Source organism: Peromyscus californicus, unplaced genomic scaffold (assembly GCF_007827085.1).
Source record: "Peromyscus californicus insignis strain IS unplaced genomic scaffold, ASM782708v3 Scaffold_22__1_contigs__length_63687245, whole genome shotgun sequence".
NCBI lineage: Eukaryota > Metazoa > Chordata > Mammalia > Rodentia > Cricetidae > Peromyscus > Peromyscus californicus.
The window spans coordinates 53705926-53732252 of record NW_026294525.1 but is presented as its reverse complement, the minus strand read 5'-3'; positions in this window follow the sequence as shown (position 1 = coordinate 53732252).

Genomic DNA, 26327 nt, shown 5'->3' with positions numbered 1-26327 from the left:
TTCTCTTAGAAAGTAGAATTACAACAATAGAGAAGGTCACAGCTGAAAACACCTTCAATATTTCCTGGACTAAGTTCACTTTCCATGAACTAAATTGCAGCCCACATTTCTCAAATATTTAAGAAAAGTTGCACAGTTACTTGTTGCCAAAGGCAAGATTTAGCCCCAAATGTCCTGATTTAAAGTTCATTACTCTCCCACATTCACCTCTAACGGTTCCTTCCTCTCCTAGTAGGGAATAATATTTCCTTTCCTTACGAAATACAACTTTTTCCTGATATAAAGGATTTCTCTGCCACCTTTCTCTCCAAATGTGGGGTAGCGCACGGCTGTCTTTCCTCCTGTCTCAGAGGCTGCTGCTGGGCTTACACTGAATTACACAGCATAGTCTTGATGTTGTGTAGCTTACCTTCTGTAAGTCTAGCATGTTAGGGCCTTGAAGGAACTTGGACATTTATGCTACTGCCTTTGCTTCCCAGAAGAAAGATGTTTCAAGATTTTGAGGTAGAATGGTAAACTTCCTCGTATTGCATATGCAGAGACAAACTCATGAGAGGTGCACCAGAGTTGGAGCCAAGGACTTCCGGGGATCTGTCTCCTGTACCTGGGCTTATGGGCTGTGTAATTTTCTAAATCTCCAAGTTCCCTGGCATTAGTACTTTGTTTGAGAAATAATGGCACCAATCTCCCTGACTCATGGGGTCAATATGAAAATAAAATATGATAATAAATAGGAAAGTCCTTTAAAAAGGATTACATCCTGCTTTATCTCAAATACAAAAAGAATAGTAATTGAAGTATTGAATATTTTTCCTGTGCTAAATATGGATCTCAGAGCTTTGCACATGGCAGTCAAGTAATCCACTACTACTGAGTTGAACTCGGCTCAGACACACACACACACACACACACACACACACACACACACACACCCCGTATGTTTATTCTTATATATTTCTCCAGGTTATTTACACTAGAAGTGGGCCCATGTAGACGCAATAAAAGTAGCTTTAAGGGAGGAGGGTGGGGAGGCAGTAAAACAAGATGGAAAGGGGAATACTGGGGGCAAAAGGTAAACCATGGAACAGAGGAGCAGGTAACAAGAAGATGAGGAAGTGGAAAGGGAATTAACCAAAATGAAGTATGGATGAAAGTTCATACAGAAATTGTTACTGTGTAAGCTAATGTTTAAAAGAGTTAAAAATAATTGTTGTACAAATACTACTGAGGATTTTAAGCAAACAAAAAGAAAAGAGTAGTTGAAACATGAATTGCAATGATTTGGAAATAAAAGCAAGAGCAGAGCAAGAGAGCAAAGGTGAGAAGAAATGTTGTTTTTCAACTGCTCTAGTCTCTGCCTAACCTGTACTTTTCATCAATATGTCAATTACTGTCATCACTTCCAGTGTTTGACTTTTAATTAGGGCTTGATATGGCATAGCATATTGATTATCCAACTCAGTTTTTTCCACTCATAAATACAGTTGAGATCATCTACATCTAAATCAGACAATTTATAAAAATGATAGATGCTGGAAATCAAAACAACATATAAAACAAAAATGAAACAGAAAACTGGGGACTATAAAGCTATACAGCAGAACTATATTAAATGTCATTACATGGAGTTCTCGGAAGGCTTAGTTACCCTCAACAGCCAGAAATAGAGAATTCCATGGCTAATGTCTTTCCCTCATGAGCAGAATCATCTCCTGTCACATTTGCAGTTTGAGTTATTGGTATTCTAGCACTGATAACATGAGAAGACTTGACTTTTCACACAAGTCTTTCATTTTGAAACTGAGGAGTGGTTCCATGGGTACCCATGGAACTTTTCTCTTTTACTTTTTGGTGTATTTTGTAAATTTTCTAGAGAGGAAGAAAATAAGTTCCCAGACTGGAAAAAATACTGAACCACTATTTGGTTTAAAAAATAAAAAAATTGAAAAGATATTTACATTTATGGAGGAAAATTAATGATCCCTGAAAATCAGATAATAAGGATTTTAAGGAAAATCTGTGTCTGAAAGGGAACAAAACTTCACTGAAGACAGGAAATGCAGTGTATTATTGAGTTATTACCTGACAAAACAACTGACAGGAGGAAGAATTTGTTTTGAAACACAGGTAAATCATAGTCCATAGCCCTATTGACCCATGGGAAAGAAAACAATAGGACAGGAGCACTTGGCAGAAGCTGCTTACACTATGGTGAGCTGGAGGCAGAAAGACAGGACAGGCAAAAAATGGGGCAAAGGCCAATAGTGAGTTCCACAGGATGGGGAGGGGCTGCCTAGGAAAGACAGTTATCTAGAACATGTCTTCATTGAGTTTCTTTTCAGTGAATTTCTTTCAGTGAGCTTCCATCTTCAAAGTTTCTAGAATCTACAAAATGATGCATAAGCTGGTGACTAGTTCTTCAATGTCTGCTGGGGACATTTAATATTTAAACTCTAACAAAATGCAATTCTGGACCACGACATGGTTCCATAAGCAACATCTAAAACATGTAATCACAGCAGTAGAAGTGGTAGTGGTAGTGTTGGTGGTAGTGGTAGTGGTTGTAGTAATATAAAGAACAAATATTGATTTAATCAAAGCTATGAGATGATTGTATTTGGAAGACATATGAATGAGAAATGTGTGAGAACAGTAGAATGGAAGAATTACATCTTCACATTCTATAATTGGAAGTCAACAGAAAATACAATAAAATCACCATGGCACAATGCAAATACATTACTTAAGGTTATGCTCTAAAAACACATAAACACACGGCTGTTAGGTTTAGCTTTCTCGGCTTGACACGTTCTGCGACCTGGAATCATGTAGGAAGAATGTCACAATGGGAGGTTATCTACATTGGATTGACCCGTGGCCATGTCTATGGGGAACTGTCTTATTAACTAATGTGGGAAGACCCTGCTTACTGTGGGCAGCTCCATTCCCTCTGCAGGAAGCTCTGGAATGTATCAAAGCAGAGAAAGCTAGGTGAGTACTAAGCAAGCCAGCATGCACTTGTTTCTCTGCTCTTGGCTGTGGTGTGATACGATCAGCTGTTCCGAATTCCTTTGCTCTGACTTCCTTGCAATGGGGGCTGTAACCTGCAATTGTGAGTAAAATAAATCCTTTCTTCCCAAGTTGTCTTTCTCAGAAATGAAAGTAGAACAATGGCTAATAAGCTAACAGAGAAAAGATATTTTCTGGTATGGAGTAGAGTAGGAATGAAAAGGACATAAGTTCTCATTAGAGTCTTATATGATGTTTAGATATTTTAAACTATATTCATATGTATCTAAAATAATGCAAAAAATTCAGTAGTCTTGCTCATGTTGCTTAAACACAACATTTCGTATTTCTCAACTCTTCATGATTATATAGATTCTAATTAAATAGCATGTTAGTTATGTCATACACCCTGTCTACCTCTCTGCCTTACAAATGAGAATAATATTAGAGCAAATCTAGGCTAAGAACCAATAGAATGTTTGATTCTGCCATCACTGATTCTACATTGTATCATACTGCTTCAATTCAAGCAGAACACTGGGGCCACGGAGGCAATTTCCAGGAAAATGCATTCGCTTAGTACATTACAGCTACCTTTGCCAAAGACTGATTAAAATGACTGTAGAATCTTTGAGTTAGTGATGGCTTTTGATTGCAGGGACTTGCCATCAGCTGTATCCTGAGTGTGAGGACCAGTAGCCGGCTCAGCAGGAGCTGTAACCCACTGATGAGTCTGCTACTATAATCTCAGCATTCCTTCGTTTCCCCCTCAGCAGCTAGGAGTTGGCAGAATGTGGATGTGATGTCCAACTGTTAATATACACCACATGAAGCATTTGCTGAAAATTATTTGGTATCCTAGGGCTTCACTTTCACATCATATTTCATGAAAAAGGAATAAAAAATAATGCTTTTGTATTTGAATTTGACAGCTACAGGTCATATTTCAACACTTAATCTTAGTTGAGAAATACCAAATGTTTGAAAACTAATAAAGAAGCAGGAAAATTAAACAGAGGTCCAGGAACTCATCTTTAAGTGCTAACTAGCCCTATAAAAAAGGGAGTGGAGATGATAGGCAAGCAGCCACTCAAGGTTTATGAAAGTAAGAGAGCTCACTCATCACATGGTCACTAATATTTTCTGAAGTAGAAAAATAAATGTTTGTCATTACAGTCCCCCAGTGAGAATGATATGGGGAGTGCAAGGTAGAGAGACAGAGAGACAAAGATAACCACAGAAGCGTCACTGCTGGAAGAACAAGACAATATTTTCATATCAGAGGCCACAAGATCCCTTTTGTGAAAGAGCTGATGAATGTCTTCATTGTTTATGTCAACACAAAGACTTTGGACTGCTCTGCATGTTCTTGAGGCAGAGCACCAATCTAGACTTTAATCCTTAAACTAAATGATAGGAATAGGCAGGCGATGGCCTAATTTTGTGAATGTCTAATTCCCAGGGTAGTGATGTAATCTGCCATCCTTCTGCACTACTAAATCTCATGACATCTTTCATGGAAATGAATGTGTATATACTGAACCATCCAGAAAACAAGTTCATGTTCAATCAACTTTGTGAGAATGGTTACTTCAAAGCCACATTGTTTTGCTCACTATAATCTATATAACGTTTTGATAAATATTAAGCTAGAAATTTCTATCAGAATAAACTTTTCCCCTCTCACACACACATTCACACACACACACACACACACACACGACAGAAAACATCTTACTACTACAGATTCAAGATCTAGCTGTACCGCTTTCAGGTAAATCCTCAAAAACCTGTATGAAGTACTACAGAGATACTTGCTCAACCATGGTCATTGTTGCTTTGTTCTTAATAACTAGGAACAGTAAACAGTCTAGATAACTGTCAACTAACAAATGAATACTAAAAAGGTATTGTATTTTGACAATGGAATATTATTCAGCTGCTAAAAATAGAATCCTGAAATTTGAGAGTAAATAAATGGATCTTCTACAGAAACAATCATTCTAAGTGAGGTAACTCCAACTCAAAAATACAAATATTGTATAATTCTCTAATGTGTGGACATTAACCTTTAAGCCTTCAAAATGTATGCTATGATTCCTATAACCAAAGAAGTTGTGTACCTAGCAAAGGACTGTGAAGGAGGAGAGGACTTCCCATGGAAGAGGAAATAGAATATATTGTTATGGAGGACAGAACAGGGCAGCCCAGTGGGTACTGGAGTGGGTTGGATAAATGTGGAGGAAAGAAGGAAGAGATGTGTAACAGAGAGAATATAGGAAGTACCAAATAACTCTAAGGGTCATGTGGAAACCTGTTACTGTTGAAGCTTTCGAAAAAAAACATATATTAAAGGAATCTAAATGCAGTCACCAAATAATGGGGGAAACAAAGCCCTAGCTAGACGTGTGTGTGTGTGTGTGTGTGTGTGTGTGTGTGTGTGTGTGTATGTGTGTGTGTGTGTGTGTGTGTGTGTGTGTGTGTGTGTGTGTGTGTGTGACCAAGTGAAACCTCCAGTGCCATGAATGGGCCATTTCTTGTTGAATTGTTGGCAAAACAGACTTCATGAAAAACTCCAAACTACACAGGCTATGGTCAAATCTGTTGGTTGCTCTCTGCAACCTAATGGTGAGGCTCTCTTGCTGAAGACAACACTTACACACATCACTGAACACAGAGAAGTAGGGCTGGTACTTAACTAGAAGCTTCAATTACACTAGCTAGTATTCATGGTACTGGAAGGTACTCTGTATGCTACCAGAGGATAAGGAAAGTCATCAATTCACCTATGTATTCTGTGACCCATGATGGCTACTTTCCTGTAAGTTATACTGGGGCAATAGTGAAAATAACTTTGTGGGAGTAACCAAGCACATTTGATGGAATTTAAGGCGTACTCTATATGATGGAGTTTATGCCTGATACTGCTCCAAATGGCCCAGAACCTGAGACTGCTTAGGCCATGGGACTGGGGGAAAACCAAATACTATTGTTCTGCTAAAGGAACACAGAAATAAAATTACTTGTAATGGCATTCTTCTATACCTACAGATCAGTGCCTCACACAGCCATCATCAGAGCAGCTTCCTCCTCCAGGAGATAAGAACTAACACAGAGACTCACAGCTGGGCAATGTGCAAAGAGTGAGAGACTGACATATTCAGTCCTAAAGGACACAGCTTCATAAAACCCTTCTCCCTTGGGTCTCTGCTGTCTATGTGGAAGAGAAGGCTGAAAGATTGAAAGAGCCAAAGGTGATAGATAACTTAAAAGAAACAGTGTATTCCAGATAAAATGGGACTGATATACACATGAACATACAGAGACTGTAGCAGTACGCACAGGGCCTGCACCGGTTCAAGCCAGAGTTGGTTCCAGCACTTAAAGGGGAAAGTGGACACACCTCCCACCCCTAAGCAAGGGGCTATCTACAGCTGATACATACTGCAAGGGAAATTAATTCTCTTCAATGGAGTCTCACTGGGAATCTTAACAACTGTTCAGGACAGGCCCCACACTAAGGAGCATTGGCTAGTACAAAACAATCTCAACAATGAGCTGGCAGATTTTCGCCTCATTTTGCTTTGTTTCAGCTTTCTTGTGTGTGTGTGTGTATGTGTGTGTGTGTGTGTGTGTGTGTGTGTGTGTGTGTGTGTGTGTGTGTCATATCTGTCTCTTGCTTGTACATTTGATTTCAATTTATGTCTTTCCTTAGAGTTTTTGTCTGTGTATATTTCTTGTTTTTAAAGAGAGAGAAAGGGAGTGGGGTTGGATAGATAGAGACGTGGGAAGGATCTGAGGGGAGTTGGGAGAGGGAAAGAGCATGATAAGAATATATTGCATGAAAATTTTTTTCAATTACAATAATAAAGGCAAAATTGCATTATTTCAGAATATAAATTATTTTCACAGGACATTAATAAAGAAAAATAAGGGTCAGACAAATTAAGAGACCGTATCGTGAAACAGCTTATTTCCACTTACTTTTGATTCTGAGCACAATGTGAAAGTCTGAAAAACCCCTGATAGTGTACAATTCTTGTGTGATCAGTTACACAATAGTTTCATCTAATAGAAGTATACCCTGAAATTAAAGTCTCTTAGGGACCTAAATGTCCTATTTATGCATTTTTTTCTTGAGTACGTTTGGTGAATTTTAGGGGTTTGTGGAGATTTACGTTATTCCCAGATAAAGAACATATGTTTTAAAATGTTTATGATATTTCATTTTATCTACACCTTGGGGATATTTGCCTTTTAGAAGTGTCTTAGTTAGGGTTTCTATTGCTGCATTAAAACACCATGACCAAAAACAAGTTGGGGAAGAAAGGGCTTATTAGGCTTACACTTCAGCATTGCTGTTTATCACTGAAAAAAGAATACAAACTCCAACAGGGCAGGATCCTGGAGATAGGAGGTGATGCAGAGGCCACGGAGGAGTATTGGTTATTGGGCTTGCTCCCCATGCCTTGCTCAGCCCATGTTCTTATAGAAGCCAGGACCACCAGACCAGGAATGGTACCACCCACCATGGGCTGGGCCCTCCCCCATCGATCAGTAAATTAAAAAAAAAAATGCCTTACAGCTGTATCTCATTGAGGCATTTCCTTAACTGAGGCTCCTTCCTCTGATGACTCTAGCTTGTGTCAAGTTAACGCACAAAACCAGCCAGTAAAAGGAGTAGGTAGTTTCATTAAAATTACTTACTGTAGGTGAGTGAATAGTGTGGGCTGAAGTACAAGAGTAGGAACAGGGTGGAGAATTGAAGCTACCTGATTCCCCTTCAGAAAATAAACAGAAAGTAAAGGCGCAGCACATTTCTGGAGAGGCTTCAGGGTTTCCCTTGACAACTCACACAAAACACAGTAGTGTTGGTTATACTTAATCCCGAGTCCTACTTTCAGCTTGTGCCCATGTCCCCAAAAGATGAGTGAGACTTAAATTTGAAAGAAATAATCACTTCATCATTTTTATCTAGTGTTTACTTTACTTGCAGCATTGGATCTCAGGAGAACCTCACTAAGTAGAAGTGATTAATGAATCCAAAGTCTAAGATGTCTAGCATGTGGGTAACCTTTCCATGTTACAACACTAGTTAGTACCAAAACAATCCTTATTTCTCTTGATGTTTGAGCTCCATTTCCAACCAAATCCTTACATTTGATTTGCAATGCGTACATGATAAAATGCAAATAAACAACTCAATATCTGAGCCGTGAATCTTAATAAATTTAAGTTTGGAGATACAATTATTTCTGAAGTTGAGTACAACAAAACACAGTATTCTAAATGCTAAATTCTGCTGACATGTGCTGACTGCTGTTGAAAGAGGCATTTGATCACCATCTTTCTAGAATCACAAAACTCCTGGAACAGAATAGGACTAGCTAATTAGATTTCTGCCTCCAGAAAGTTAATTTATTGCAGCTCATGCCATGAATATCTGTCTTTTTTAAAGTATTATCAACCAGGGGGATTCTCAACAGTAACTCAGTATCAGTCCATTTGCAGATGTCTGGTCATTATTTCTCATTTCTATTCCATTTTAAAGCAATTCATACTCTCATAAGTCACTTTTACCACTTTTATAATATGTAGAATCATATATCATGATGTCTAGTTGCCCTTTTAAAGTAGAAGTAAAGTCCTAAAATGTAATTCAATGAAAACGATGAGTATTATCACATTCTAGAACAGTTGAATATTCATATGGAAAACAATGAAGTTCCATCAGTTCGTTTGTACCACATGTCATGAGAAATTCAAATGGATCACTGACCTGTATGATATAAAACTGCAATATTTTTAGATGAAGAGTAAAGAAAGGCTTTATGTGTGGGGGGAGGGGAGCTGCAAGCATCATATATCCAGCAGTGAATGATCGTTGAAGAGGCAGGAATGAAACTTCGCTCAGCTCAACTAAAGCCATCACTGGTTCATGCTTCTGGTATCTCATACCAGCTAGTTTATTTTAGCCTTAGATAAGCACAGCACAATTTTGGAAAAAAAAAGTTTTCTAATGATATTAACTCAATCCCATGCATATAAGAAAGAAAACTTAAGACATGTTTACATTGAAGCTCTTTACAAATACATATGGCTTCTTCAATAGAATTGGATTCTGTTGACTTAGAAACAGTGCTCAAGGTAAGGGTCTAGAAAGAATGACTGAGGTAAATAGTGTCTGTGGGAGTCAGGATTAGCCTGGCCCTAAGAGAACATAGAAGTTACTTAGACTGTTGCAAAGTATAAGGGTCATGTTACTTAAGGATGGGCTTTATGGACTGAGAAGCAATACTTAAGATTTAGGGGGAAAACTCTGGGATAAAAAACATAATATTCTGGGGGATTCAGGTGAAGCCTGGTCCTACAGATAGTTAAAGATCACCAGGTTGTAAATTACATCTTTTCCCAGCATTCTAGGTGGAAGTCAGGCAAAGATTTCCTTCCTTTGGAGAGATAAGCATGCATACTGAACTTTTCTTGGTTTCCCTAGTACTTATCTATGTGCACAAGGACCTCTTACCCTCTACATTTATGTTCTTGGGATAGGCCAGGATTTCCTAGAAATAACACTGTAATCTGATGCATAAAAAATAGTGCAATTATATTAAACAAAATTAATAACCTCTTCTTTGGGATGCAGATGTAGTTCAGTGCTATCTTTACATACTCTAGGCCCTAGCTTTAACCCTAGGACTGAGTGAATAAATAAATAAATAAATGGAAATAAATAAAAGAGCTTGGTCAATGTAGTCACCACAGTGGCTTTCTAAATGCATTGTCACAGATATAGACATAACTATGAAACCTCTTCTCTTCAAGGTATGATTAAGAGAGCTACATTTGCAGTCAGATAATCACAAGTCTGCAAAAAGAAATGTACACAGAGCACAAAGAAAATGGAAAAACTAATTCACTACAGGAAAATGTTTTAGGGAGAATTCAAACAAAAGATGTGCAGACAGAAAATTAACACATGTACATCTATTTAACACTGTTAGTTTTCAAAGAATTTTAAGTTAAACCCACCATGATAGTCAAGTTAGAATATTTATATAAGTAAATTTTTTAATAAAATTATTTTTTATAAAATAAAATAATTGACTACATTATTGTTGGTGTGAATCAACTAGAATTCTTATATACTTATAACACAAATATAGTGATCTCGGTAAATAGGCAATTGTCTTAAAAAGGTTCAAATATCTCTTACATATTGGGTCAGCTAGTCTACGACTCCACCTATGAGAATTGAAAGCACAAGTTAATAAACAAACAAACAATCAAACCACCAACAACAAAAGCTTTCACCATAATAACTTCCAGGTCAGCTTTATCTAGGCAACACTGTAAGCAAGCCGGAGGAATCCAATTTTTCTAATTTTAGTCTAGTTTTTGTTCTGTGGCTATGATAAAACACTCTGATCAAAACCAGCTTGGGGACAAGAGGATTTACTTGGCTTACGCTTCCAGCTCACAGTCCCACATGGTAGTCAGTACAAGAACTTTAATGAGAAATCTTCAGGCAAGAGCAGCCTGGAGAGATGGCCCAGCAGTTAAGAGCACTGGCTGTTCTTCCAGAGGACCCAGGTTCAATTCCCAGCACCCACATGGCAGCTCACAACTGTCTGTAACTCCAATTCCAGGGGATTTGACACCAATGCACATAAAATGAAGTTTAAAAAAATATTAAAAAAAATGTTTTGGGGGAGAAAAAGACATAAGCTAAAAAAAATCAATGAGTCTAGTATGCCAAGAGAAAAGGAACAGAATAAGCAAAGTGAACTAAGAAATCATAGCTCTGTGGAAATATTTAAGACATTCACGAAGATGAGAGACAGTCACTAAGAGGATCATCATATGTATAAAACAGAAACGTGTTTTGCAAAACATTCAGCTGATCTCAATTGTATGGCTGTGTATTATGTGTGAAGACGAGCAGAGCATATTTATATATTTATTTTTTTCTACTTTTATGTGTAAAGTGCTATATAATGTATATTTTTTAATTTACTTAGCAATCTCCCTGAATCAGTTACTACTGATTTGATCCAAAGTCATTTGTTCAATTGATTTCTAGGTGTTTTCTTCTTCGTCATTATTGGTTTTTAAATGACATCAATTTTGTTTATTTTTTTAATCATCAAATGTAAATGACATAAGAGGAATTGTCAACCTTTAAATACATCCGTATCCAATACAAGTTCTGGGGTCCTGAAGTTGCTCGACTGATGCTTTCCCTCTCTGGGCAGTTGCTGTTTTGTTTTGTTGTCTTCTTTATGTCACTTCTATTCCTCAACTATGGAAAAAAATAACCAAATGTGCCTGGGACTGATTTGCAATATTATAAAGACAAATACAATTTGATTAAGGGCATATAAATGACACTAAAAGAATTTTAAAGGGTTATATAAAATTAAATTTAGCATACTTGCCATATAATATGACATAAGCTGTTCTTTGTTTCTTTTCATCTTTTTTAAGCATTAATTTTCAGTTAGTCACTGTCTTAAATCTTATCTTCAACCACAATTGCGGAAATTAATGGGATAAAAGTGCTCTATTCAAAGACAAATTACCATTTCTCTGATCTTCAGTAAGTGCCAATCCCTCAGCACCCGCTAACAGAAGTAGAACAATAGAAGGTGTTGGTTAACTTAAATCGTGACTCTCGGTTATTTCATCGGGTAAACCCTTTTGTAAACACAGTCATTTTGAAGCTGTTTGCTATTGTGGGATACATATTTTGGCACTGTAGCTATTCTGGCTTTCTTCCATGGTACTTTAATTTTGTGGTTCACTGAGCAAAACTAAGAGTTCTCCAGAAGGACTTGTTCTTAAAACAGTCAGGGGTGTTCGGATGGGGAGATTGTCAGTCTTTTTGCTTGATGAGGGTGTCTGCTCAGAAAAGCCTTTTTGTTTTTGAAGCCAAGAGAGGTGTTTTTTTTTTTTTGTTTTTTGTTTTGTGTGTGTGTGTTTCTTACTCACTTTATGCTTTTAAATGGAGTAAGAGATAGGAAAAGTTAAAAGAGAAAGAAAAGAAAGAAAGAAAGAAAGAAAGAAAGAAAGAAAGAAAGAAAGAAAGAAAGAAAGAGAGAAAAACACTACCCAAATGGTAAAACACCACACAGCATCATGATCAAATATTTGTATATAGCTGTCTTGAGGGATAACTGTCTTAAGGGGTCCTCACTATTTTCGAACAACACAGGTAGATGAATGCTATGGAATACTAGGCAAACAGAACAATTCAATACTGACACATTTTATACCATGAAATCATCGGATCAACTGAATGAAGTAGAACTTAGTAATTTTCTTTTTTTTCCCTTTCTTTTCTTTTTAAAGATCATACCAGTTTACTAGAAGCAACTGGCCAAGTTTTCCCAAAGCCCACTGAGGAAGGATATCCCTTTCTCCTCTCCATTTCTTTACCCTGGGATGGCCACGTGTCACAAGCGTTATACTGAAGGAGTCACTATTACCTTGGGTGAAGGTTCCTGCCAGACCATCCCCACACTTCTCCCTTCAACACCATAGCAAGGGCCTAGTGGCCTAGGCTGCTAGCAACCACCTGTTTAATGAAGATGTGCTGGTGGGAGTTGATAGCTTACTCAACCACACTTCACTATGAAGGCCCACGGAGCTCGCAGCCACTTCATGTCCCTCCAGCCAACTCTGCTGGCCGGGCACAAAGATGTAGGACTCTGCGCGCTTCCACCGCGCCCCTCCCGACAGCAGCTGCACACAAAGGTGCTGCTGCTCCTTCCCTGGACTGCCCAGGCGCCCTAGCCTCCCCTCCTCCCGTGGCCCGCTCCTCCTTGGCTTCCTTTCCCTCCAGTGGCACTTCGGGAGTTGAGGGTCACCTGGACCTTGGTCCCAGATTTGCAGAGGGTCCATTGTCTGCCCAGGCCTGCCCTACAGAACTTAGTGTAGATGAGAGAAGTGAATTTTAGGAAAGCCGTCAAAATCCCTGTCCCATATTAAAGGCAAGGATTATGAACACCTGACCCATAAGACCCATAAAAAATTAAATATCCTGATAAATTGAGATACATTTTGTAACTCAATTTAATGGGGATAATTTGTTGAGTGTCAGAGACACTTTTATTCCCACTGTTAGGAGTCCCATGAAAACACCAAGCTAACTACCATAATGTATATGGAGGACCTAGTTCAGATCAATGCAGGCCTTGTGATTGCCATCGAAGTCTTTCTGAGTCCCTATGAGTCCTGCTTAGTTGATTTTGTGGACTGTGTTCTCCTGGTGTCCTTGACCCCTCTGGCTCTAATAATTCTTCCTTTCTTTCTTCGGGGGATTCCCCAAGCTCTGCCTAATATTTGGCTGTGGATCTCTGCATCTGCTATCATCAGCTACTGGAGGAAGCTTCTCTGATGATGATTGGGCTCAGCATAAATCTATGAGTATAACAATATTATGGGGAATCATTCAATTGTTTTTGGTGTTGTTTTGTTTTTCTATCCTAGGTCTCTGGATTATCCAGCTTCCAATTTCTGGTCATGTAGCCAACGTCAGGCGTGGGCTTGTGGCAGAGCCTCAAATTTGACCAGTCATTAGTAGGACACTTCCATAAGTACTTCACCTCCATTACTCCAGCACATCTTACAGGAAGGATAGATTGTAGGTCAAAGGTTGTGTGGCTGGATTGGTCTTCCAATCCCAGCATTGGAGGGAGGCCTTGCCTGGTTACAAAAGACGGCTTGTTGTATCCTCCATTACTAGAAGTCCTCACTAGGGGCATCCTTGTAGAAAAATCCTAGGAGTTTCTTCTTCACTAGGTTTCCACTTCAATCCCCAAATGCCCTCCAATTCCAGTTATCTCTTTTCATACTCTCTCCCCTTTCCCTCCAACCCCCATTTATCCCTCCTGTTCCCATTCCCATTTGCTTCCAGTCTACCTGAAAAAATTATTCTATTTCCCTTTCCCAGGGAGATTTATTCATCCCCCTTAGAGCCCTCCTTGTTAATTAGCCTCTCTGGTTCTGTGGATTGTAGCATGATTATCATTTACTTAACAGCTAATATCCACTTATAAGTGAGTACACACCATGTTTGTCTTTCTGGGTCTGGGTTATCTCACTCACGATGATTTTTTTTCTAGTTCCTTCCACTTTCCTACAAATTTCATGATGTCTTTTTTAAAAGCTGAATAATACTCCATTGTGTAACTGTACCACATTTTCCTTATTCATTCCTCAGTTGAGGGAAATCTAGGTTGTTTCCACTTTCTGGCTATTATGAAAAAAGCTCCTATAGTTGAACAAGTGTCTTTGTGGTAGGATAGAGTGTCTTTTGGGTTTATGCCCAAGAGTGGTATAGCTGAGTCTTGAGGTGGATCTATTCCCAGTTTTCTAAGGAACTGCCATATTGACTTCCATAGTGGTTGTACAAGTTTGCACTCCCATAAGTACTAGAGGATGTTCCCCTTGTTACACATCCTGGCCTGCATGAACTGTCCCTTGTGTTATTGATCTTAGCCATTCTGACAGGTGTAATATGGACTATCAGTATAATTTTGATTTGCATTTCTCTGATGGCTAAGGATGCTGAACATTTCTTGAAGTGTTTTGCAGCCAGCTGAGATTCATCCATTAAGAATTCTCTATTTAGATATGTACTCCATTTTAAAAATTGAATTATTTGGTTTCTTGATGTTTAGTTTCTCGATTTTAGTTTATATATTTTGGATGTGAGTACTTTATTGGTAAACATCTCTTGCAATTTTACTCTTTTGTCCTGTTGACTGTGTTCTTCACCTTACAGAAGCTTTTTAGTTTCATGAAGTCCCATTTATTAATTGTTGATCTTAGTGACTGCAGTATTGGTGTTCTGTCCAGGAAGTTTTCTTGTGTGTCAATGCATTCAAAGCAATTCCCACTTTCTCATCTATCAGTTTCAGTGGATCTGATTTTGTGTTGAGGTCTTTGATCCACTGGACTTGAGTTTTGTGCAGGGTAATAAATATGGATCTATTTTCATTCTTCTACATGGAGACATCCAGTTAGACCAGCACCATTTGTCGAAATTTCTTTTTTCCATTCCATCTTTCTGGCTTCTTATAAAAATCAGGTGTCCACAGGTGTGTGGATTTTTGTCTGGTTCTTTAGTTTGATTCCATTGATCAATCTACACATTTTTATGCCAATTATATGTGATTTTTACTGCTATATCTCTGTAGTACATCATTCCAACAAAGGGTGGTGAAACCTCTGAAAGTTCTATTATTATTCAGGATTGATTTATCTCTCCTGGGTTGTTTGTTTTTCCATATAAAGTTGATTTTTGTCCTTTCAAGTTCTGTAAAGGATTGTGTTGGGATTTTGATAAGGATTGGGTTGAATCTGTAGATCTTTTTGGTATGATGGCCATCTTTACTATAAGGCCTTTGGTCAAGCAAAGGGTCTGTGCCTGAGTTGGCAGCTGGGAGACAAGGAGGGGAAGGGGTCTGGGGATAGGGTTTTCAGACACCCAGAGTGTGTGGGAGTTTAATGGTCACGTGGCCTACCTGAGCTCTGGTGGCTGGAGTGACCTCTGGTCAGCAGGAGGCCTCTACCAGAGTTGGGGGCCAGGAAACAGCAGTGGGTGGGGACTGGGACTGTGTGGGGGAACACTGGGAAAGTTGGGGTGGTCTGCATGTGGGAGGGTCTACCTGGACCTCTGGCTGCTGGTATGAACTCTTGTTGAGCAGGGGGTCTCTGTCTAAATTGTGGACTGGGACATGGTGACAAGCAGGGGGTGACTTGAGAGAGGATGGGGGTGACTGAAAAAGTTGGGAGAGTCCAAGGACTGGTGGACTAGCTCCTTTCAAGTTTTTTAACACAAAAATATGCACAGTTTTACAAATCTCTGAATGCTATTTTCCCTAATTCTTAAATCTATTGTTCAATCAATTCACTCCAAAAAAAATCCCAACATTTTAAGTCTGTATCAAACTTTATGATAGTACCCATCATTTCTGAAAGTCATTTGGACTTTATGTTTTTTGTATAGGCATATTTAAAAATCATATTTAATTTCCTCTCTCAGCAGAGTATGAGGGCACCCTGCCCTGGCATGGTATTTTACCCAGTGACTCCCAGTCCTCCACTATACTTCTCACAGACAAAGAGACTTGGGAACTGACAGTCATTTGCATTAACCTTAAATCTTGAAAACAGGTTGTTCTGGAAGATGAGAACTATACATACCATGCTTCATGCCTCAAATACTTTATTAATTATACTTAAGACACCTCTTATGTAATACTTATTTATGGGGCATATTTGAGAAATATTTCATTGGAAATAAAAATTATTTTTATTAACAAATGAAGTTTTATTATTTAACATAGAATGGAGACAAATATCTATAATTGTAAAAATAAAAATATTTTATAATAATTTATGTTTACATTTTAGCTTTGACTACACATATATTTTTACTTATGAAATTGTTTATTGTAACATTTCACATTGATTATTGAGTTATTTGGCAATATCTTAAATTTATTCTTGTGATTTCGTTTTATTTTAGTTACTTATCACTTGGTCATAAGGTGAATGTGGTTTCTATTTCATTCTGATTTTCCTGTGTCAGAATCAATTGCCTATTTTTGTGGCCAACCAATTGACAAATAGATCTTGGAGGAAATGTAGATGGCACTGCTGTTTTAGTTTATATGGTCATCTACCCTGAATTGTTCCTGGTGATGTGACTTTATTACGTTATTTTTTCCTTGTTCTTATAAAACATAATTTTACCTATTTCCATGGATACCCAAAACAAGGTTTCCGCTAGCTCTGGCGCACTCACTTGATTTCAGACTCTCTGTCCTGGCCCCTGTCTATTCCTTTCAATTTAGAAGCTTCTCACAGTTGTCTTGAGAGAACTTCCATTCCTCAATGCATGGCCAATGTATTCCCCCCTGCTAGGACCACTGTCGCCCAGAAGATTAAAATCTCATCCAGCAGAGATGTATTCTCCTCTATCCATCTGATACAAGTCCCAGTCTGGCTTAAGACTGATCAGATCCATTAGATTTGGCCACGCCAGTTGTAGCCATTTCTGGAGCAATTACATAATCCGTTAAAAACTAATGTATAAATCAATGACTTATTTTACAGCAGTTAATTTTCACTAAACTAACTTACTGAGAGCTGAAAAGGATTGTTGACAGTTCATCCTATTCCCTTATTTTCCTGATTGGGCATGAAAAAAAAATCAAGTTAGAAGATGAGTTGTTTGGTAATAGCCTGAAAGTAGAGGAAATACATTTCTGTTTTTCTGCCACTTGAAGGAATTCTAATTTGAGACATAAGTCTTAATGAATTAATTATTCAGTTCTATCTCAAAAAGGCTTAGGTATAGAGCAAATGGAAATGCTTACCTGAGCAGAAATCTAGAGAAGCTGACTGAAGCATCCTATGATTCTTCTGTGTACCTGTTTCTTCATTTGCAAATGAATTAATTGGATAAATTCATTTTAAAAATATAGTTCTACTAAAATTACCTTGAATGAATATCCTAACAAATGGAGTCTCCAAATTTGGCCTTTTGGATTATTGTAGAACCTTATATTTACCTAAGAGAAGTGAAGATATTGTATTCATAGAAATTAATATTAGTTAACTTGGAAGTTTATAGCAATATCTACATGACTATCCCTGTGTTCATATCATTATTTTCATTAGTCAGTCAGTCTTGCACTTATTTCAGAAATTTCTATATTGGAATTTTAACTGATCATCTACTCCGAAAGACTCCAAATATATAACGAGGAATCTCTTCTCTAGTAGTTATGCATATATGCAAATGGGGGTCATTTCGGGTATTCAATCCAGTAAACTCGCTGAGGTAGGCTACCACAGGAATACCATCCAGTGCCTGCATGTTAAAGGAAGAGAGAGAAGGGAAGACAGGCCAGAAGAACTGTCAGAGAAACATGAGACTTCAGAAGATACCAGCATAATATGAGGCAAGAGAAATATCCACAGGATGGTAAGTAGTTCAGTGTAGGAGAACAAATGATAGGACTCTATCATTTACTGACAAATGACACCGTCTGAGTGTATGCACCATGCTTTCTTTATCTGCTCATTAATGGATGGCTTCTATGCCCTGGCGATTGTGGATGGTGATGCAGTGAACAGGGAAGCAATTAATTAAGTCCTTCTTATACACCGAAAAAAGAAGGAATGCTGGATAATATGCTAACCTGCTTTACATTTTTTGAGGATCCTTCACGAAAGTTTTCTTAGCCACTTTCCCCATTGCTGTGGTAAAATATATTGATAAAAACAACTTAAGGGAGGAAATGTGTTATTTTAGCATTCTATTTGAGGTTACAGTCCATCAAGATGGGGAGTCAGGGCAGCTACATCTGTAGCTAAGAACATGTTACATCCATAGTTCAGAAGCCAAGAGTGACAGATGTTTGTGCTTCTTTCAATTTATTCTTTTATTCAGTTCAGGATGCTGTAACATGAAATCTAAACAGTCTTTTAATAAAAATCCCAGAACCACATATTGGGGTGAATGCTGAAGGATCAGAGAGATAAAGGAACAAGCCACTGCCATGTCTTACCTCTAGGATTCCTCAGCCTGAAAAGTGTCAGCCAATAGGCCCCTAGCCAAATGAGCTTCCTCAGTTGAAAAGGCTTCTAGTTCCTGTCTCCTCACACCTTGTATACCTTTCTCCACCCAGCCATTAAAGGCATGTGTTTCCCAAGTACTGGGATTAAAGGTGTGTGCCACCAGTGTCTGGCTCTGTTTCTTTCCTAGACTGAGTCAATCTCATGTAGTCCAGGGTGGCTTTGAACTCACAGAGATCCAGATGGATCTCTGCCTCCTGAGTGCTAGGATTAAAGGCATGTGTCACCACTGCTTGGTCTCTATGTTTAATCAGGTGGCTTTTTCTGCTCTCTGATCTTCTGGCAAATTTTATTAGGGTACACAATATATCAGCACAGGATGCCAGTCAAAGGAATGTTGGTGCCCCATAATCAACTAGGTGAGATTAGATGTAGCAAACTGACAATTGAGATTAACCACCAAAACACTAGTCCTTCCCAACCTAACACCCCAAGACATCATTTTAAACCATTGCTTTCTAATTCTTGTCCCCAAAGTCTTACTGGACAGCAAGAAGGGGGTTATTATGCCTTTAGGTGGGGACATTGAGGCTAGACCCATCCCTACATTCACAAAAGTTCTACTTTACACTCTGTTTCTCATGTCCCTGATAACACTAGAAATAGAATCATCATAGTTGCCCTTCTGAGATCTGGTGAAAAGAATAGGATCGCTCCAGCAGTATGTGGTGGCATGGCACTCTGATCTGCTTCTCCAAAGATGAGGACATTACATACTCTTTTCTATCTCCTTAAGGGTAATTCAGCTGGACCTGCCAAACACACTCAGGAAAGCTGATTTGTCTGAAAAGATGCTGAGAAGATATGAGGAATAATCATTCCCATATTGATATAGTGTGCTTATAAATAGCAAAAATTTCTTCCACAATATAGTAGCTTGTAAATCTTTGCTGAAAACATGCCCAACTTTTAGATGAAAGATGATGAGATGTCTTGCTGAGTAGAGGCATTTTCCACCAAGCTGAATGACCTGAGTTCAGTCACTGGGATCCACATGGTAGATGGGAACTAATTCATACAAGTTATCCTCTGACCACACACATGCTCTGTACACACACACACACACACACACACACACACACACACACACCATAAATCAAAAACCTTTAGAGCAGACTCTTTCTGTTTCTTCCTTTCTGTGTCTTCTACCAAAGACCTAAGCACTTTTCTCCCTTCTAATTATGCTTTCCTGATATTTTCGGCATTCCCACTTAGTCTGTGAAGTTCTTCTTATCCCAAACTTGCCCTTCTACTATGCAGCTGCTTGCAGACATCCATTGCTAAACAAGCCATATTTCTTGGATTCAAACTGTGTTGGTTTGCATGAGAGTAGTCTCCATAGGCTCATATATTTGAATGTTTGGTTTCCAGTTGGTTGAAACCAAAGGATTAGGAGGTATGGACTTGCTAGAGGAGGTATGTCATTGGAGGTGGGCTTTCACAATTTCTTAGTGTTCTCTCTCTCTCTCTCTCTCTCTCTCTCTCTCTCTCTCTCTCTCTCTCTCTCTCTCTGTTCCTCATACTGTGGATACAAATGCAAACTTTCATTTATATTTCCAGCACCATGTCTGCCTGCCTCCTGCTATGATATCCACCATGATGGTCATGAATTTATCCTCCGAAACAGTAAGCATGCCTCTGATAAATGCTTTTTTTTATAAGTCATTTTGGTCATGGTGTTTTGTCAGAGCAATTGAAAAGTAACTAAAACACTAACTCAAAAGGCATGATTTTCTTCCTTTTTTCCATTTATGTCCACTCAGCAGCTTTTCAAGATTTATAGCTTTTTTGTCCTATCATTTTTCTTTCAAAATGTGATAAAGTACTCTTCTGAGTGCCTTAAATTCTTTTACTAACCCCTCTAAGAATCCAACAAAGGAAATTTGCTTTCACCTGAGTTTTAGTTTATCTATTGCTGGAATAAGGACCATAACCAAAAGCAACTGTGGAGGACAGATTTCTTCACCTCTCAGGCTCCAGTCCATCATGAAGGAAGAAAGGGCAGGTGCTCAATTCAGGGACCAATAGGCAGGAACTAAACCACAAGGAATCCTCTTACAGACTTTTTCTCCATGGCTTGATCAGTCAACTTTCCTATACAACCCAGGACTACCTGCCTATGGGTAGAGCTGACTATAGTGGCTGGATTTGCCTCTATCAATCATTAAATAATAAAATGTCTCACAGACTTGTCTACAGCCCAGTCTGTGGAACATTTTCCCAATTGAGATCTCTCTTCTCAGATGACCCTAGCTTGTGTCAAGTTGACAAAAGAGCCTCAGTAGTTCCACCACACCCATTCTGTTGCCTATACACGCAAAAGCTGTCTTTTGGGCTGGCTCCATTCCAGCTCACTTTGGTGGGAATTCCATAGTCCTGTCATCTCTAACATTCTGAGGTCTCTGTTGTAACTTTGATGTCACTGTCATAGCTTCATGCTATGTGACATTGCCACAAAATTCCTGGTCTCAGCTGCACTCTGAAATAGTGGAGCAAATTTCCATGGTCACTTCATTCTTGAATCTTTCATGCCTTCAAAGTTTATACTAGGTTGACAACATTGCCAAATTCTGCTGGCAGCTTGAGGTAAAGCCTGCCCAGTGTGACCAATGCTGTATCAGGTGCTGGTCTTTGGGAAACATTTTCCTAGGCAGTTACTTCTGAGGAACAGGCAATCTCTTCAGCTGCAGTTCAGACTCCTTTCTTTCATATAAACTTGTATTTCACCAAGTGGAATCTTGCACACAGACATTTAATACTGTACTAGTTCAGAGCAGGACCTCTCTCTTTAACAAGCATAGCCTCCTTTTCAGCACAGCCAGAATGCTTTCCTGCCCTTGGAATTCCCTTTGCCAAACCAATTACTTTTACATTCAAGCTTCCTTCAAGTATAAGGGCAGAATGAAGCCAGATTCTTGGCCAAAATGTTAGCAAATGGCCCCTGTTTAATTCCTGATAGACTTCCTATTGACCTGTGAAATTTCACCAATAGGGCCTCTACAGCCTAAATTTCTCTAGACCTTCTTTTCTTGCAAAATCCCATCAAAACAGGCTGTTAAATAGTTTCATAGCATGGGAGTGATAATAATAATAAATGTTTCATAGTATTAGAGGTCTTTCAGGATACAAAATTGAAACTCATTCATACAATTCTTAACAATCAATTTCAAAGGCTTAAGATTCACATTGCCACGTTTAGCCCAGTACTGGAGCCACTTCTCAGTACCAATTTTCTGTATTAGTTACTTTCCTTATAGTTTCAATAAAGTACATGACCAAAGCAACTTAAGGAGAGAAGGATTGATTTTGGTCTTCATTATGGGAAAGTCACAGAACCAGAAGCATAGGCAGTTGTTCACATTTCATTCATGGTAAAGAAATGGAAAATAATGGATACTTTGCACAGCTTCATGTTGTCGAGGATATGAGCCCAGGGCATGGTGGCAGCCACAATGGGAGGGTCTTTCCATATCAACCCAATCAGCATAATCCTCCACAGGTATGACTCATCACCTGGGAAGGTGATTCTAGATATCACTAAATTGACAAGTGAGATTAGTCACCACTCCCACAGTGAGTAAAGGCTCTCTTTCCTCTTCTACTTCCTTACAAGCACTTGAGGTTTTTAGTGCTTTTGATAATTCTTATTGGTGTTTAGATATAATGCCATTGGTTTCATTTACATTTTACAAGAAATAGGAAATCTGTACATTGATTTAAGTAGAACAGTAATAAAATTAAATGATGGTTAGCCTATTTTAAGGGCACAGTAGGCAAAACCAGATGTATTTGCATGAAGCAATAGTAGCAACCAGTACAGTGGATAAACTAAATATAAATGCCAGATGGATATTCTGGAAATACACTAGAGGGAAAAGCTAAGAATGTAGCAGAGGTTGCCTGTTAAAGGGGTATGAAATTGGAATAAAACTTAGACTTTCTGAAGTTAGAAATCAAGATCCTGAGCTTTACTACCTAAGTAGTTAGAAAAAAGAACTGAAAGTCTAAGCACACATGCCTTAGAGTGTTATGAAATACAGTTGGTAGGAGTTCATTAAGATATATACTTTTGTTACCTACAATAATGATGTGAACAATTAGGTGTTTATCACTGGGTGCTGAAAAATTATTAAAAATAAGTAACATAGATGACTCTGTTCCACAGATCAGAGAACATCCTCAGAACAATGAGTTGAAAACTGGTAATGGTCAACTCATCCATTGTTAACTCATGGTTATGGGTTAACCCAAACGGGTAATGGTCAACCTATTCCAGTAATACGATGGATATGGCAAATAAGGCAGGGGTACCATAATAACCTTATAGTTTAGAAGGACATGGGTAAGGTAACAGTATTAGAGACATTTTAGAACTGTTCAGAGTTTAAGCAGATGGCTTCACATATGAAGCAATTTTTTGGCAAAGCAAAACGAGACAACAGTGAAAGCTATGAATCCTCTATTCACTTAAAAAGAGCATAATGAAACAGATTTTCTAAGAAAAAATGTGAAGCTCACAGCTTGCCATATACTACACGACTCGGTCTTAGAAACCTTACTGGGGCAACAAGGGAAAGAGAATTGGACAGACACAGAGACACACATACAGGAAAGCAGGGATAAGGTGGGGCATGCTTGCTCTGATGGAGCAGCACTGGGTACATGTAGTGGGTAGCCATTCCAGCTTTGATCTGGAAGTTCCAACCCCCATTGAGGCTTCGGTAACTGTCACGCCTACAAGGCGGGGCCAAGAGAGGGAAGGCCCTGAAGACCCAAGATCTGGATGCGCCCGGCTTTCTTGGTTCCCGGACCCAGGACGCTGGAGGTAGACCGAGCAGAGTTCTCCAGAGAACCCCGCCGGACTGCGCTATGTCTTTCCCAGACCCTGCCCTACCTATCCCTTCATTTGTAAGTTACGCCACTAAATAAACCTCCCTCTTAAGTACGTGGAGTGGCTTTAATAATTTCACCAATAGGTACACAACCACCCAGAACCTCTGCATGCTTACTAAACCTAGCATGAGAAAGTGGAGTTACCTGGTCTTGTTAGGAGTTCTCTGTGGTGGAGAAGGCTCAGGTTGCAGTCATCTGGGAGGAAGAAGTTGCAATTGCTAGTTTGTGCATACACTGACCAATCACTAGTCAACACTTGTAGTTAGACCAGAGGAAGGCTTTGTCATTCCTCTGAGAATCACCCAGAGAAAGGTCTTGCTAATTAATTCCTGTGGGTCTGAGGCATCGATGTCCTTGACATGGCTGTGCCAACAATACACATTCACTCAGGACTTCATTCATTCCTTCCACATTCTCTCGAGGCTTTCTTGGCTCTCTCTATTGGATCCTCTTTCATCTGAAGAATTTAGGTGATAACACATACATAGAAATATGTATGCAAGAAGACAGTAGGTGCAAAGTCAGGCTGACTTATAGTACCATGAGAAAATTTAAGCATCCAAGTGCTTCAAGTGGTGACAAGAGGCTTAGTATGATTTCTCTCCCCTCCTTTTCATGCAAGGTGTTTACTTTAGAATATTTATCCTTATAAGTTTTTTCTTCACTTTGAAAAATGCATATTTATCCTTTAGAGAGTAAAGGGGATTTTGTTTTCACCTTTAGGAGTAAGCACCATTGTTTTCTGGCACTTGGAAGCTATCTTTTTGAAATGTAAACTTCAACAAGACAGTCCTACATTCTCTGATTTTGGTTTGGAAGTAGCAACTCGACTTTTGCAGGTGCCCTGTAGAGGTATAAGTATAAAGAAAGTCTCTTTTTCCTCTGGGAAAAGCCAAATAGTGAACACATAGGATCATCCCACCTTTCATGTAAGATTAGGATAAATTGTATGTGACAAATAGTGCTATTGTACTCAAGGACAAGTTACTATTGTCACAGAATCTTGAATTGCTAAAGTGTATCTGCTTTACTATAAAAGAGGACATTCTATTTTTCCCCCTGCCCTTGTAGACTCTCAGTAGATTGCTTGTGGTGCTCATTGCATTCTGGTTTCAGGTTGCTTCAATAATAAAAGTGCTTTTTACTATTTGTTTTCTGAAAAGAAATTCTGAGTGAGAGAATAATTTGTTTATAAGTGCCTTTCCCCAATAAGATTGTTGAGAAATTCTGCATATAAGATGCCATAACTAGCCGGGCGTGGTGGCGCACGCCTTTAATCCCAGCACTCGGGAGGCAGAGCCAGGCGGATCTCTGTGAGTTCGAGGCCAGCCTGGGCTACCAAGTGAGTTCCAGGAAAGGCGCAAAGCTACACAGAGAAACCCTGTCTCGAAAAAAAAAAAATGCCATAACTAACAGTCAAATTTCTAATTATGATTTTGGGCAAAGTAGCTACTAGAATTCTATAAAATTTGTCAATCAGGCTTTTTGTTTCTATGAATTTTTTATTTTTATTTCATGCATATGAATGTTTTCCAGTGTGTGTGCATGTGCTCCATGTGAGAATCTGGGAACCACAGAGGTCACAAGAGGGTATCAAGTCCCTTGGAACTGGAGTGAAGATGGTTGGGAGTTGCCATTTGAGTGCTGGGAACTGATCCCCAGTCCTCTGAAAGAGCAGCAAATACTCTTAATCACTAAGCCATATCCCTAGCTCTCAAGCAATTTTTTTGAAATGTCTCACTCTGGTTGATTTCAAAATTCTATATGTAGAAAAGGCCATCATCAAACTCATAGAAATCTGCCTGCATCTCCCTCCTGAGTGCTAGGACTGAAGCTATATGCCAGCAGGAATATCATTTATATTTCTTGATAAAAATTAGTGATTATTATCCTTGAATGTTGATTCATACACAAACACGAGCTGGACAAGATGCCCCTTATATTACCTTTTGCCTAGAGAACCCATTCATTTTATTTCATGGAATAGGGAGATTGCTGTAGTAGCAAGGACAGAGACACGGCTCCAGAATGATACCTCAGCATCCTTGTTATTTTAATCTTTAGAGTCTCAACTCATATGAAGTAGACCTTTGGCTTCAACACAGGAATGCAATTGAGAACAGCCCAATATGTAGCAGAATTGAGATTCATTAAATATACTTTATCATTAAATTTATTAATTAAATCTCTTTATCAAGAGTTATTGTCTTTTTTTAAAATAACTTTATTGTAATGAACTCACAAATAAAGATATATCACAGTTAAAGTTGCTCCTGAAATAAAACACTTTCTCAGTTCCAAACTCTACATTTTAAGGTACTTCTAAACAGAACGGCCATGCCAAGGCTATGGACCTTAACTTAGGGTTTTCCATTCCACTATCAATTACATTTTCATGGACTTATGTGGAAAAAAATGTGACAGAGTTTGAGCTGAATAAACAAGCGGCTTTCTGTCATCTTTCCAGTCTCTTTCATGTCTCATGTCTTGATCAAATTTCATCTTCCTTATCACTAAGTATTCCCCCCCCACACACTTTTATATGTGAATTTGATCTCTTTTTTAAATGTTATACTCTACCTACACTTACAGCTGCTTCTGGAGATACATTACATGTATACATTTCAAGATAGGAAATCTTGTGGGATAAGATAGGATATAATATAAGAGGAGACTATGCTTTTTTTCACCTGAGATTAGGTCGCCTTACTTATTCTGAGTATACTCATTTTCTTACACATTTCATAGTATTTCATTTCATATGTGTACCT